The sequence below is a fragment of the Perca fluviatilis genome, chromosome 3 (genome assembly GCF_010015445.1).
Source record: "Perca fluviatilis chromosome 3, GENO_Pfluv_1.0, whole genome shotgun sequence".
NCBI lineage: Eukaryota > Metazoa > Chordata > Actinopteri > Perciformes > Percidae > Perca > Perca fluviatilis.
The window spans coordinates 16,575,692-16,591,164 of NC_053114.1; the positions used below are offsets into that span (position 1 = coordinate 16,575,692).

Below are 15,473 nucleotides of genomic sequence, written 5' to 3' on the forward strand. Positions count from 1 at the left end.
CAGCGGAAGGAATGAAAAGGGGAAATTATCTGCTTTGAATTGCCTTTATATAATCCCAAATTTAAATTCTTGGATCTGTACTTTTGCCAGCAGTACATCTTCCTTTCAACAGTTACAGTGCAGAATATTACTCTGCACAAAGGGAATGACTGGGTTTGCATGCTGTATCCATTTAGAGTGAAGAAATGAGCTGTGAAGCCACATTTCCTTTACCAGTCCCATTACCCTCACACCTGTTATCACTTGAAATTATATAATGGATTTTATAACAGTTAATGGTTTCTCTTTATCAACATATCTAGTGCTGTTCACCTGAATCACAGTAATGTCAGAAATACACAAAAAAAATTCCTTTCTGCAGTTCATCTTTTCTGCTACAATCAATTGTCCTGTTCAAAGATTTCTACATTAATTTGGTAACCTAACCTCTAAAAAAAACTTTCCACTGGCTTTGTTTCTTGTCCCTGTCAGGTAATTCCACTAAGAACTGTGAAAATAATAAATAAATAATAATAATAATAGACATAATAAAGACACAGCTTGACTAGAGTTCCTGGGCAAGCTGCACATAATCAGTGCACAATACTTCACACTGAAAATAAAAGCTCCACATAACATTGTCCTCCCACATTGTCATTTTCACACATTGCTTTAGGAACAAAATATCACCAGACGTTCCTTGATTTTGTAATAGAGAAATATTAGAAGACTTATAGAGGGACAACATGTCAAAATCGAATGGAACATAATGAAAATCTAGCTTAAACCATGCGTCTGCTTGTAGAAATGCATAAACACCTCAGTGAACATAATATTATTACCATCTTCCTGATTTAATTTATGATGATAATTTTTGGGTTCATATCTGACTTAAATAAAGAAGACAAAGGGCCCTATTTTAACGATCTGAAACGCAAGTATCAAACGTGAAACGCAAGTAGCTTTGTGGGCGGATCTGCTGTTGCTATTATACAGGCGGGATAAATGAGTCTTGCGCCCTTGGTCTGAAGTAGCTAGGTGTGGTTTGGGCGTAACGTGCAATAAACCAATCAGAGCGTCATCACACATTCCCTTTAAGAGCAGGCGCGCTTGTTCCATGGCGGATTGCTATTATACGGCGGATTTGCCTGGTGCACGCCAGCGGGAGCTGTCCGAGATGCGGCAAAGTAACAAATGCCCGTCTTGTCCGGGTGGCGATGTTGCTATGGCCTCTCGGGCCCATCTCCTCAAGTCTGGAGAGGATTGCTGCAGACATGGAGCGTGGGCCTCCAAACGCACCACCTGCTCCTGTTGTGCCCCTTCCTCCTCCCCCAACTCCATCTCCGTCCACCAGGAGCGCATCGCGCATTGCCACTCTAATATTTCCTCATTTATGTCATCGACATATCCATGATTCATGGAAATGTTGTGTAAAACACAACAAGCCACAAAGAATGCTGCGACTTTTGAGGACTGTACTGTAGCCTCCTGATCTATCCAAACACCTGAAGCGCATTTTCAGTAATATTTTTCTTTTTAATTATGTATGGTTTGCAAAAATGGAAACTGCTGCGTCCTTGTAGATGAGCGAAGCAAAGTGTATGCGCGTTGTGCACACGCTACATTATGGCCAAGCATGCGCCCCTAAAATAGCATCTGAATAACGCGCTACTGACTTTAGACCAGGTTTTTTCTGGTCTGTGGCTGAATTGTTTTCTGAAACTGCAAAATAGCACCAGGGAACGTTTGCGCGCCTCCTCTTTTCGCTGAACCATCCCCGGGAGCGCAAATACATTCCCTAATTTACAGACGTGCGTCTGTGGAGGGAAAAGTCCGCTGTGCGTCGGGTGCAAAATAGGAACGATACATGCGTCGGTGTACAAAGGCAATTGCGCTGAGTGCAAGATAGAGCCCAAAGAGTCTACAGCCATGCTCTGTGAGGCTTTGCATGGCATGGCTAAATACCAACCTGAGCATGCTAATATGTTCACAGACAATGCTAACATGTTGATGTTCAGGTATAATGTTCACCATCTTTAGTGTGTTAGCATGTTAACATTTGCTAATTAGCACTAAACACAAAGTACATAGGCCTGATGGGATTGTCATTACTTTTGATTGAACATTTGTTCATAAAGCAAGACATTGGACAAATTGAAAAACTTACCTGATGATGGCGCTACATTAAAAGTTAAGGAATCACCAAAGTCATTGCAGTTCCTATTAAGGGGGACACAAATGTCAGTACCAATTGTCATGGCAATCGATTCAAAAATAAACAAATATTGCTTAAATATCACACAAACCCTCATGATGGCACAAGAAAGTCAGGGGACCACTAAAGTCATCAGCTTTCATGTAAATGCCTGTGCAAAATGTGGTTCTAATCCATAGAGCAGATGTTGATATATTTCACTGAATAGGTGAAAACTTTAAACCTGCTGGCGGGGCTAGAGGAAAAGTCAGAGGCAAACAAAGATCACTTGGATTCATCCTCCAGGGACCATGAATGTCTGTAGAAAAATGCATGGTAATGCATCCAATATTTGTTGAGGTATTTCAGTCTGGACCAAAGTGGTTACCCGACCAAAAGACAGACATTGGCATCCCTAGAGCCACAACGCCATATGGCTAATAACACATCAATGTAGACGATATCTTACTAAGGGTCTCAATTATTTTATTTATTTATTTAACCTTTATTTATCCATTGAGAACAAATTCTCCTTTGAAACGACGACCAGTCACATTCACACAGTTCCACATTCAATAAAACCTTAATGTGACATTAGTGGCTTTATGTATTGTGAATAATAATAGGAATGTCTTTTTGCATTTTTTGCAAATTTCTTTTGCAGCACATACAAAACATACATAGAAAAAAAAAAGCTGCGGTTCTCTCAAAATCTAAATATAACTATAGTTAAACTATAACTACTGGTTTCATTGAGCATCCTCGACATTTATAGCTCCCATGACAACATTACTACCAGTCAACTATAGGCATATGACACTCAAAGAGAAAGTGGGAGAACACAGTTTTTACCCAGGCAAGATGGGTTGCTGTCTTGCATCATGCATGTGCTGTACCCTGAGTTCAGTTTGCCTGTGATGATATCATCTTCTTTTATTCTTTCTCGTGGTGTATTTCATAAGATTTGGCATCAGACACTGAGGAGAGGGGAATGTCTCATTTATTTAAGTCTTTGCTGAAATGCCCTAATGCAGCCTCATGAAAAAGACATTAGAGCTCAAAGAAAAGCTTGAAATTGCACTTGATGTAACACATTTCAACAATGGAACCTCTTTTCTATCAAAAAATACTGCAGCATACTCTGCCTTAAGCATTAACAATGATGTGGGACATTTATTTCCTGTATTCTTTTTTAGGGTTCCAGAGAGGTGTGGGATAGTGTCCACTGAGTAGAAAGCAATGGAGATTCTGGGCATATAGCTGTGTAGAGTATGGATCCTAGCTGTTGTCATATAGTGTGTGGAAGGAGAAAAACAAAACACTGTGAGGAAAACATGTGGACAATATGGAAACTCAACACAGAAACGCATCACCAAATTCAGGATGGTGAATTAAGGATAAACAGGAGGGGAAGGGATGGGATCTGTGGGCATGTTGGCAGCCTGTATCAATATACTTTATGCAGTAATGCCACTACTTTTGCAACAATAGTATTTTTGACAGCTTGACAGCATTGTGTTTGTGAGGATCTTAAACAATTTCTGCCGCAGGCATCTCCTCCCGTTGCGGGATTCATAATTATGCAGAATGTTGTCATTAACTCCCTTGGTTATCACCAAAGGTAGACTTCTTTGCCACACTGGAATCAACTGGAGAGATACTGGAGATACAATGAGGTTGGCCTGAACAAAGTGAATAATGCATTATGTCAAGAGACAGAAGTGAGATGCAACGCAGTGCATGAAACAATATTAGAATGCTGTGGAAGATATGTGATCCCTCCCAAAGTGCCATAAGAAAGTGAATGGCTCATTTAGAAAACAGGATTGTTTTGATTAACTAATTAAATATTACTTTTTAAGCACTAAAATCAAAGGCAGGGTTGGTAACTTTTTCCAATATACGCTTTTTTATATATTGTTTGAAATGGTCTTTACACCCGACAGCAATAAAAAAACGTATTTAACGCATGCATGCGAGCATGCGTGCACGCATGCACGCTTGCACACACACACCCCCACACACACACACACACACACACACACACCTGCAGATAATCCATTTTATTTTTGTATCGGCCATATTATGAGCTCATAATGAGCAAGATTTCAGATCGGCCCATCTGAGCTTTCATTTTCTCAAAGGCAGAGCAGGATACCCAGGGCTCGGTTTACACCTATCGCCATTTCTAGCCACTGGGGGACCATAGGCAGGCTGGGGTAACTCATATTAATCCCTGGAGACCTTTAATTCAAAAAAATTTGTATGTGTACATTTTGACATGAGATTAAGAGGGTTTAAATACATGAAAAGACATTTTCAAGGGCATAAACTGATATAGTTCTCATATAATCCTCATTTGTCACTTGAACTTGAACAATGTGTGACTCAGTTCAGCTACAGCTTCCAACAGTAAATACTGAGATTTTATAGTCTTTAACAATAGATCCTAAAGCTCAACACTCTTGTGATCCCTCGGTATGTAAACAACACGTTTGAGTGATTATACTCTTATGTAATATACATTGATGCTTTTTAATACTTTAATACAACTGATGTTTTAATTTTTATTACGTATATTAAGTACATACTATATAAGTAAGTATTAACTTATTAAGTATATTGTTGATTGTATTCTTGTATTGCTGGTTATCTTATCTTCTTTTATTACTGTTTGTTACTTTTCAAGTTGATTATGATGTAATCTCTGCAGTGTCCTGTTCCCATGTGTTCTTTCTGAATGTAAAAAAATAGGTTGAAGATATTTAAATGGATGGGATGTGATATATTTTCTATACCAAAAATGTGATGCAACTGAAAGAAGCCAGATTCACAAAACTACAATTGCTCAAACTACCAACACCTACTACTGCGCGTTGGACAATGACTCCTTGTGTTACATAATAGGACGGGGCATTGCTCAAGGACCCTGTGCTACTCCCTGAATTTCATGTGTGTGCTGTGTGTATAAAGAGGGGTTCGCGTAAGATAAATTTCAACTGCCAATTACACGAACCTTGTGGATTGTGTGGACTGACAAATAATTAAAGTGATTTTCTATTTCCAAAACTGCTACTTTTTTCTCTGAATGTCTGCCATTATGGCTTGTAAAACATTTAAATCCTGCATTACCTTTTCAAATGATAATTTTCAGAAAAGGTTAAGTGTAAATTTAGTAAAAAAATAAAAGTAAGTAAAGTTGAAAGTTAAAATTGAACTGGAAAGTTGATCTTTAAATACCATTTTGACAAGCTCACACAGGTGAATATGATTTTACACAAGACACAATATTTTATATCTTTTTAACAGGTTTTTTTACTATTGTGATTATTTATTTAATTTGTATTTAATTTTAAATGTACTTATTATTTTATTTTTTTATTTCCACAGAGCACAAACTCTCTGGACTGACCGACACAAACCAAACAAATGCTTGGATCTGTTGGAGTTAATTTCATTGGTTCGTAGATATCTCCGAGATCTCGTCCTATCTCGCGATACTGCAGATCCTTCCCAATGAGAAGCAGATCCTGAGCTGTATTCAGTCGCTGTTGTGGCTGAGAGGCAGGATAGTCAGTCAGTCAGTCAGTCTGTTCAGTTGAACCGTGATTGAGCCTGAGGCAAAACAGGAGTCTTTTAAACTAACCGACCAACCGAAAATAACTACTTCTGGTGTCCCCTGAACCAACTCCGGGTCTGTACGAGACCTTTAATCCTGCAGGTAAGGTTGCTAACGTTATGTCTTGTTGGCTCCCTCTGTCCAGACACTCGTGTGCAGTGCTAGCTGGTATTTTCACAGTTCAGTTTCACATCAGCGAAGCAACATTTAAATCCCACCAGTCTTCGTTTCCTCTTCTGTCACATCTTAACGTTACCTTCGTGAAACGCTTGACCGTTAAAAGTCTTTAATACAACCTTTAGCTTATCGGCTTGTATTAACGGAACCCGAGGGGGAATACAGGAACTTCAAAGCTCAGTGTTGGTCTCTGGAATGCCATACCCTGTTAGCTTGTATGCTAACGATACATCTGCTTAAAATAAAGTAGCTGTTGGCTGGCTCACCATCCAGCTGGCTACTTCTTTTTGCCAGATCAACACCAAAAATATCAGCGTTTTACAATATTGTCCTGTTGGAGAGGTTGTGATGATGTGTCTTTGCGAGGAAGCCATGTCAGGCTTTTTTGTGAATGGACCAGATCAGAAACTGGCAAACTTAGTGTGCCACCGGTTAGATAATACTGTTGTTGTTGTTTTTTTTTTTTGTTGTTTTTATTTTAGCAAAGATGTGTTTTCATTCCCAATATGCAACAGAATATCTACTTTTCATTGCTAGTTGACTCTGATACTCCTCGGTGTCCTAGGGTTAGGATCACTTTCTTATGTGTTGTTACTTCTCCATCCACAAAGATTTTTCGTTTTCCACGATATTTCCACCTACAAGCGCCACGCATTACTGCAGCTGGCCTGTTATTACAGGTTGAAGGTAAAATACCACTTATGTGTAATTGTGCATCTGGGAATGCAGTAATCACAGATGCAATGACATCAAATTTAGCTTTTTAGCGTATACACATCTTGAATTGTCTATCCACACCAATCTTTTACAGTCTGATCCCTTTATGTTTTGGTAACTACACAGCTGTTAACAGTTTGCATTATTAAGGATATTATGTAGTGGGCATTAGGCTATTTTTAGGATACTAACATTGAGTTATGTGCCCGTATCCTCCAACAGTCAATGTCCACAAAAAGAAGATAAGATGGATCTGTATGTATGAGCTGTGTGCCCAATGCTTGATATACATGTTGAAATATGCATATACGTAGTTAAAATGTACAAATACATTGTAAAATAAAATGTACATATACAATACCAACATAATAATAGAATGAAAATGGCACTCACAACACCCCAATGCAAACACATTGATTGCTTATAAACTATCTGCACATCCTTTGTCACTTTCAAAATCTGTAAACATTTTTAGCCCCAAATATATGAGTAGATGCACTGTATGCTGGAAAGTGGTTGCTTGTTTGTGATCAGGCTAACTCTGATATTAACTTTGGGTACACCGGCAAGGATATATGAAATTTCTGTTTGTCACTGACAGTAGCCTACTGTAAAGCCTAACTCTAAAAATGATTTTCATTTTTTATTTTTTTTACTTGCAGTGCTTATTTGTCTGCTGTTCTGCACCATGCTAAGTGTGTGATCTAGAAATTTCAGAGTGTCCTGTTCTGGGTGTGTCCTCAACCTCATGTCAATGCTGTCCATGCTATCAAATAGCTAGCTGAATAAAAGGAGTGAGTAGAGCAACTTCATTTTCATGGCTGGTTTAGGGAGGTCAAGTTTTAAATTGTAATGATGAATGTTGTACGTTAGGTCTTTCTGCAAACTGCTATGATTTGGATTTTATATGTCAAACTGCACCACAGGCTAGTTTTATTACAGTGTCTGACTATCAAATACCTTAAATGCTTTACATTTTGCTCAAGAGCCAGCTGAAACATGTTTAAATATTTCTTACCGGAACTGTGTTGCACTCAAAATCAGTGTGAGCACAACCCCAATAACCCACCTGGACTTTTGCTAAGCCACTGAGGTTATTTTAGCATCGTTTCATTGATTTACTGAATCTCTAAATATGTACGTGGTCAGCCGTAATCACAGTAGGATCAGCGCTGAGACAGCTCCCCCCAAATGAACGAAAAGCAAAAACTTTAGAAGCAGAGCTAATAAATCAGAGTTGATAGAAACACCTAGAAAATACAGAATACACTATGTGTGAACAGTGGGGAATAGATATTACATTATAATACTTAATTAGGAAGTGAGGAGATTCTGAATTCAACATGAAATACCAACAACCAATTTAGACCCTGAAGAAGAGCTTTGAAATCTATAATTCTGAGCACCGGGTAAAGTAATCCTTTACTCACTGGTATTGATCAACAGCTCTATACGCCCCTCTTAGATCTATTAAGTCCTTTTCCTGCAGTGCAATATAGTGCAAAGTGTACCTTTTCATAAGTTATTCCTCCATCAGAAAACACCATCCAGCAATTTCACACTTTAGCCCTGTAGATTTAGCTTTGAGCTCTGAGCATGTTGCTGTTTTGTTTGGTGTCTTTCAATGGCAGTCTAATCGCACAATTTCACCATATCCTCGTAATTCTGTAGTGTTAAACATTTCACAGTTACAGTAGTCTTAAACCCATATTTCCCCTTCAGTTCGCCATCTCCAGTAAATATTAAACATAGGGCCCTATCGAGTGTTATCTGCTGAATTTGGCAGAGTGCAGTTTTGTGTCGCTAGGCTTTGATTTATTGTCGATGTATGCCCTTCCAAAGCCATTTCAGTCTCTTCTCTGATGAGTGTCCTTAATCAGCACATTTCAGCACACAGCATGAAACAGTCAAGTGTCCTTGTGGCTGAAGTTGTCTCTTCTTGTTTCCAACAGGTACAGTACGCATTTGTACAGGACAGAAAGCTGTCAAATGGTAACCGTGTTTTATGTTGAACTCTACTTATTTTTACCTCTTTTCTGTGGCACTTTTACTGCATAGTGGGAGCAAAGTAGAAACCAGATATGCAACTTGTCCAATCCTTTGTTGTATACACTGTTGTAATTACTAGCCTTAAACATAAGACCACTGCTCTCTCACCTGCTCTCTGAATCAGGCAATTGTCTGTAAAATAAATATAATTCCCCATTATTATGCGGTTATGCCTAGTCGAAACATGTCCGTCTCAACAAGAATCAACAGCAGAAAGATCTAAGTCTAGGCCTGATTACATATTTTAGTGTGTGCATGACAATTGTCTGCCTGGAGCTTGAATTTCTAAAGCATTGGTCACCGTGTAGCACTTTCAGACTGGAGGCAAATCCGATTCGTTTTTCTAATCCGATCTTTAAGACAGACTGTCCGCACTGTTATTTGCAAGTGCTCAGATCGGATTTGTGTGTTCAGAGTACATTACCAACCTATCTGCATAGGTTGCTGTGGTAACGGTATTACGGCTTCGGTAACTATGTAGCTACGCTAGTGACGCGGCTTTCTATCTGCTCACTTCTGTCACTCTTGATTTGATGTTGTGTGTGTCGCGTTGCGAGTGATGCAAAAGACACTTTGAAATCTGATTTGAGCGTCCAGACTGAGACGCTGAGATCTGTCGAAATCCGATTGGAATCACATTTCAAACCAACTCAAAATGCGATATTGCGATATCGATTATGAATATTGCGATTTCGATATTTTTAAACATATGTAAAATTACAAAAGTTACGGGAAAACGCATCAAAATAGATTCATAATAAATAAAACAAGTTTTCTTACAACACAAGGTTTATTTCAACTGACTGTCATATTGGACTGGTACAACCTGAATAAATAAATAAGGACCATGTCTACAGAACAGGACATGTTTTACTGGTTGTACAGTATAAAATAAATAAAGAGAACAGGACACAGCTTTTCTTTCTCTTCTCTGATTTGTTCCGTTTAGTTGTCTCTATCTATTTCTTCACTTACACTGTCACTCTCTCGAAATATGCACACACGTGTTACGCTCCATAGGGTTTGTCACGTAGTGGACCCGTGTGCTGACGTGTAATAACATGTGCAAGTGGCACGGTAACCAGCCAATGAAACATGATCATTATAGCGTTTCAAGCGGGCTCTACATCGGACACAACTAAACCACACAGCCAACGGACGGGACGCTTGCTCCACAAAATAAATAAAATATTGCATACTTATCACGACACTTTCGATATAATATTGCGCAACGTGATATTGTGATAACGATATTGAGTTAATATATCATGCACCCCTAGTACCAATGTAATAAATCATATTTTGTTCTTGGCTGTAGCACTACTACTGTAGTTCATATAGTATTTTCTACTTATGTTAAATTCTGTATCAAATTGTGTTATTTTCTGTCTATTATTATCAACTAAATATAAATTCTGGATGATGAGACATTTTTTTGAACATGCAAAGCAAATGTAACATTTCAATCTTATCTGTACAATACCTCTTTTTGGAGTGTGTTTAACATCTTAATTAAGCTTTAAAGGAAAGGTCTGCATGAGGCAGAGTCATTTCTCAAACTCTCAAGGCTTTCCCATCTGTTTTCTACCAGCAGCCCAAAAAGAGAGAATGCTGCCAAATCATAAACGGGCGACATTTAAATATCTAACAATATGCTTCTTTTTATTTTTCTGTGTTGTCCTCAGCATTGAGTTTATAAACCTTTTTTGAGATCTGTATATGATGCCCCACACTGAAATAATCGGAACAAAAATTGAATTGCATTCGCTTTGTTCCAGTTTTTAAATTATTTGTTGGGAGAGGTTTACTGAAATGTTTGGTTGGCTTATAGGGTTAGTCAAAAATACCATACCATGAGACAATGGGCCAGTACAGATTTTATTATAATGTTTCTACCAAACTAGCTTTCCCTTTTTAATATATTTGTGTTAGGCCATTGTGGGCAGTTTTGCAAATCAGGACTGCTTTGTTGCAATATTGGGTTTAGGGGATTTTTGCATCCGTGTGATGAAGTACCTTGATTTTTCAGATGCTTCATTCATAGGATTAGCCCAAAACAGACATTCCCATCTTGCTATTTTATTGTCTTATCAATTGAATTTCCAGAAAATGCCTTACAGACTATATTTCCTGATGTACAGTATAGTACTATTGTGATTTAAATTACATATTCTCAACATAAGACTTGATCCATATTGTCCACACCTAGTGGCAGAAGAGATTATCAGATGTGGGTTTTATGTGATTTTAGGCTGGCAGATGGCAGCTCTACTGAGTGTTGATACTGCCTTTCTTGCTGAAGTTGACCAGAAAATCCTCTTTAAATTAGCCATTTCTCTCCTGCTCCTCACATCACACAATTTAGCATGGAAGCAGTCAAACCTGCTTTCTTGTGTGGGTTTGTCCTTTGAGACCCTTTATTGCTGTGATTCACTTGACAAGGGCCGCTGAGTGGATGTTGGATATAGATAAAATAGGCTAGCTCCATATCCACTTTACCCCGAGACTGTGTTTATATGTTTTTTTTTGTTTTTTTTAGCAGGTGGCCGTCCCATCTGGGGCGCTTTAGTCCTCCTTATGACCTCTGCCAGGAGTTACCCCACATTTTTTGAGTAGCCTGTCAGATGGCTAGATGGCAGATCTATAGAAGATTGTTCAAGTGATGTCATTTTTCTACCAAATGACTTCAAAGAAGTTCAATTGTTTGTGAAAATCTCACAATTGTAAAAGCACGATTAAAGATTTTATTTGTATAGACCTATGTAAAATCATAATCCTATAGAGTAGCTCTACTGCAACCCCCCTAAAATATATCAGAATTTGCATAAATGTAGGGGTAAAATGCTTATGTGAATCACTGAAATGAAATTCCGAAGTAAGTATAACAAATAAGTGTCCTATGCAAGTTGTTTTACTCTCTTGTTCCAATACTGTTATTGTCTGTACTATCGACACCTTAAAATAAAAAGTGTCTGATGTTTTCTCTCTCATGGGCACTAAACCACTTTCACCTTGGACCTGCTCGTTGTCAACTTCCCCTTTCTCTCAAGATGGGTGCTTCCCTTGAAAATAAAGTGCAAGATTTAATGCGATCTTGCATTCAACTACCTTGATAAAGGTTAAGAGACATTGCCAACCTCTCCCAAATTGTTCTTATTTGTATGACAAAGTTGCTCTATGATTGCTTAGAATTGTCAGTAGTAATCAACTGCTTGGCCTCAGTACCTTCATGGTTTGAAAGTAAGTTCTACTTTAATTTCCTGAAGACTCAAAAGTTCACAGCCCAACAAGCACTTCATAATAGCTGCTTTTCATAGTTTTTCTAGCCTACATTCTGTGTTAATTCTTGGCAGTGGGTTGGAGGGGTTGGATGAGTCCAGGCTCTCTGTGGGACACCTCTGTTGTAAACCTTGCCCTGTGACCCTCACAGTACAGCCAGCCATGGCCCGCTTCAAAGGCAACACGCAGACCGCTCATGTCTGCATACTTTGAAGCCACAACCCTCCCCCAGGCACGTTCCTCTATACCCCTTCTCTATACTAAATACCAACCACCACCCCCCAACAAAAGAGAGCCCCAGTGCTCTCAAGCACACAGACAACAGATATGGACTAATGCTCCCCCTCAGTATTCACCATACTTGTTGACTTTCAGTGAACAAGTCTTTCAGAAAAAAATGTTTTTAACACTGATTTTGTATTTAACCAGGATTAAGAGCTGGTAGGTCCAGACAGGCTTTCTAAGGAATTAACACTCTACGGGGAGTGGTTGGCTGGCTCATGATCATGTGTGGAGTGCTTGCGCCTTTGCCTTCTGTCCTATCTGTCACAGTGTCCGTACCTGAACCCAAGACCCCCACTACCCTGCTCCTTTATACACATGGGTTAACCATACATCTAAGCCAATATTGTAGTGCTGTTCTTCTCTGTCTGTCTCTTGCGACAATCTGACTTGCAAGTATCTATTCACTGGCAGAGAATAGAGATGCCACTGTGTTGCCTCTCAACTTGTGTTCTGTGCAACCAAAGTTAATAACACTTATATGTTATACTGAAAAGCTGAATGCTTCTCACTTCATTTACTCACTCCGGACTTATTGTGTCATTCATTTGTTCAAACAATTGTAGTCCATATTGGAATTGAGGTAAAAAAAAATTAACTTGGCACCAGCTACACAAACGGCATGTTTGTCTTTGGATGTGTGTGTGTGTGTGTGTGTGTGTGTGTGTGTGTGTGTGTGTGTGTGTGTGTGTGTGTGTGTGTGTGTGTGTGTGTGTGTGTGTGTGTGTGTGTGTGTGTGTGTGTGTGTGTGTGTGTGTGTGTGTGTGTGTGTGTGTGTGTGTGTGTGTGTGTGTGTGTGTGTGTGTGTGTGTGTGTGTGTGTATTGACATTTCGTTGTTTTGTTTTTGGTTTTTTTCTGTTGCTTTGTATTCATTTAGCATTTAAAGTAAAATTTCTGTATTTTTCTACCGTGGTCTTATAGTAGGACTGCAGAATTAATCGCAATTGTATAGAAATCACAATATGGACTAGTGCAATATCCAAATTGTAGGGGGGCGCAATATTTGTTAAAGGCAAAATATGTGTCAAACCATTCTGAATAGAGTATTGTGGTGCTGCAGAGACATCCCTGTCTACAAATCCTATCCTACAGACGAAAGAAAAACAAATCTGTTTGGTACAGATCCTCGCAAAAATCACACTCATCATAGGGCTGGGGAAAAAATCGATTTGATTTAAAAATCAAGTTGGTAGGTCAAACCGATTCATATTTTCAAAAAATCATTTTTTTTTTCACCCCCTCTTCAGTATAGCGTACATACATTTTGTATTCGCCAAATCTTCCTTCAGGGTTTCCGTAGCACGCTCCCTTGCAAAGTTTGTCTAAAATGCAATTACATTTTTTTATGGCGAATGGTGTTACTGTTAGAGTTACCTCAGGATTTTTTGTAGTTTCATTAGCTCAATCCAAATACAGTATAAATAATTTGGATGTTTAACAATCTTTGTTGCACAGTGACTTTTCAGTTAGAGAAAGGGTTTGCCTTTGCAATTTTGTTTATGTTGATGCACTTTAATTAAATACAATAAATATATATTTTTAAAATATATTTACAGTTCGCAGTTATTTTGTTTTAAATGGAAGGGGGGGAAATCGAATCGTAAATCGAGTTTTTTATAAAAAAAATCTAGGGAAGAAAATCGCCCAGCTCTAACTCATCATTTAATTTTTTTTAAATATTTTTCAATGGAAATGAGAATAATGATACAAAAATAATAATTCCCTCCAATATCGTAAATCATATCGCAGTATCAGTCAAATATAATCGCAATCAGATATTTTCTTCATATCGTGCAGCCCTATCTTATAGTGCATTCCATTTGTACGCAGAAGTCAAATTTTCCGAGGTCAAAGTCGAAAACACGCCCCCCTGACCTTGGATTTCCGAGCTCGGAACTCGGGCAACCACCGAGTACCCCAAGTTAAAAATCCAACATAGCTGCTCCGTGTTGGCCTGACAAGCCAGACCCACATCAAGATGTTGGGTCTGGGAACTCGCCATTGGCAGGGCTTAATCCGAGGGGCGGGATAAACTGTTGTCTTTTCCTCTGCACGCAATAGTATAGCGCTACAACCAGGCAGAGCAACCAAGAAGGTAGCGGATCTAGTTGATAGATTCAACTTTGGCCGTATCCGGTCGGCAAAACTCCGAACACATCTTCCTTTTTTAAGAATGACTTCAGTGCCGTTCTTTGTTCTTTTCTCAAAAGAAAAGCTTAACTCCAAGTCTTCCAGAAGGCCGCTGTTCCCAGCAGCAGCAGCCATAAGCCCGCCCACCGACTCTATAAACGATGTGATTGGCCTGACCAGAGTTTGGTTTTTCCAGCTCACAAGCCAACGGAGAGTGCCTAGACCCCCCCAGGCTGCAAAATAAATTTGCTGCCACTAGGGTGCGTCTAGATTTCTAGGCTAGCTCTATGTATCAACAGTTGTGAAAGCTGTAGTAACGTGCAGTTATTAGCACTTCTGTGTTATTTGTCTCACTAAATTAGTTGTACACGCAGTGCTGTCCATATTCCATCCGTAGTTGTTACGCTGTTTGTATGCACAAAAAACAGTATAATACATTTGTTATAAACTGGCATTGCTAACATGGCTAGAGCTAATGAAAACATTGAAAATACGACTTGTATATGGAACACATACAACTCGGGTGTGACGTCATTCCCAGCTTCCCAGTTATTCTCAAAATTGAGGACTACTGCTTACTGTGCCTCCACAGTAGAGATTTTGGAAAAATGGACTACAGTATACACTATATTATATGTGGACAAACAGCTTCAGTTGTATAGCTTTAAACACTCATCTCTTGGTCCGACCGAAAGTAAGTAGCCCCCTGGATTAGTTAATTTAGGTAACTGCATATGGGTTCTACTTCAGGGGCAACTTGTAGCTAGCACAATTATGAGTATGAGAGTAATTTAAAACACTGGAATTTTTTTTTTTTGCCAAAAGAGAACAAAACTACTTTGTAAAATGTGAGTTATACACATAAAAGTGCACTGGCACTCTATGGGGTCGGTGAACCATGCTGTTCACCCGTTCAGACAGATCACCACTTCAGATTAGACCCACATCACTGTTTAGCTCTGAATAAGGTATAATTAAGTCTACTTTCCTTAACCTTATTTCAGTATAAATGCCAGAATCAAGAATTATCGATCGGCAGGAAATTA

General features: G+C 38.9%; 1 protein-coding gene across 3 annotated transcripts in view; it reads left to right on the top strand.

The window, feature by feature from the left end:
- Window positions 1-5,693: 5,693 nt before the first annotated feature.
- glceb (glucuronic acid epimerase b) overlaps window positions 5,694-15,473 on the top strand; it is a 61,463-nt gene continuing 51,683 nt past the window's right edge. For all 3 annotated transcript variants that reach the window (XM_039795179.1, XM_039795178.1, XM_039795181.1), the window contains exon 1: window positions 5,694-5,894. The gene's annotated coding sequence lies outside the window, so the exon portion shown is untranslated. The remainder of the gene's footprint in view (window positions 5,895-15,473) is intronic.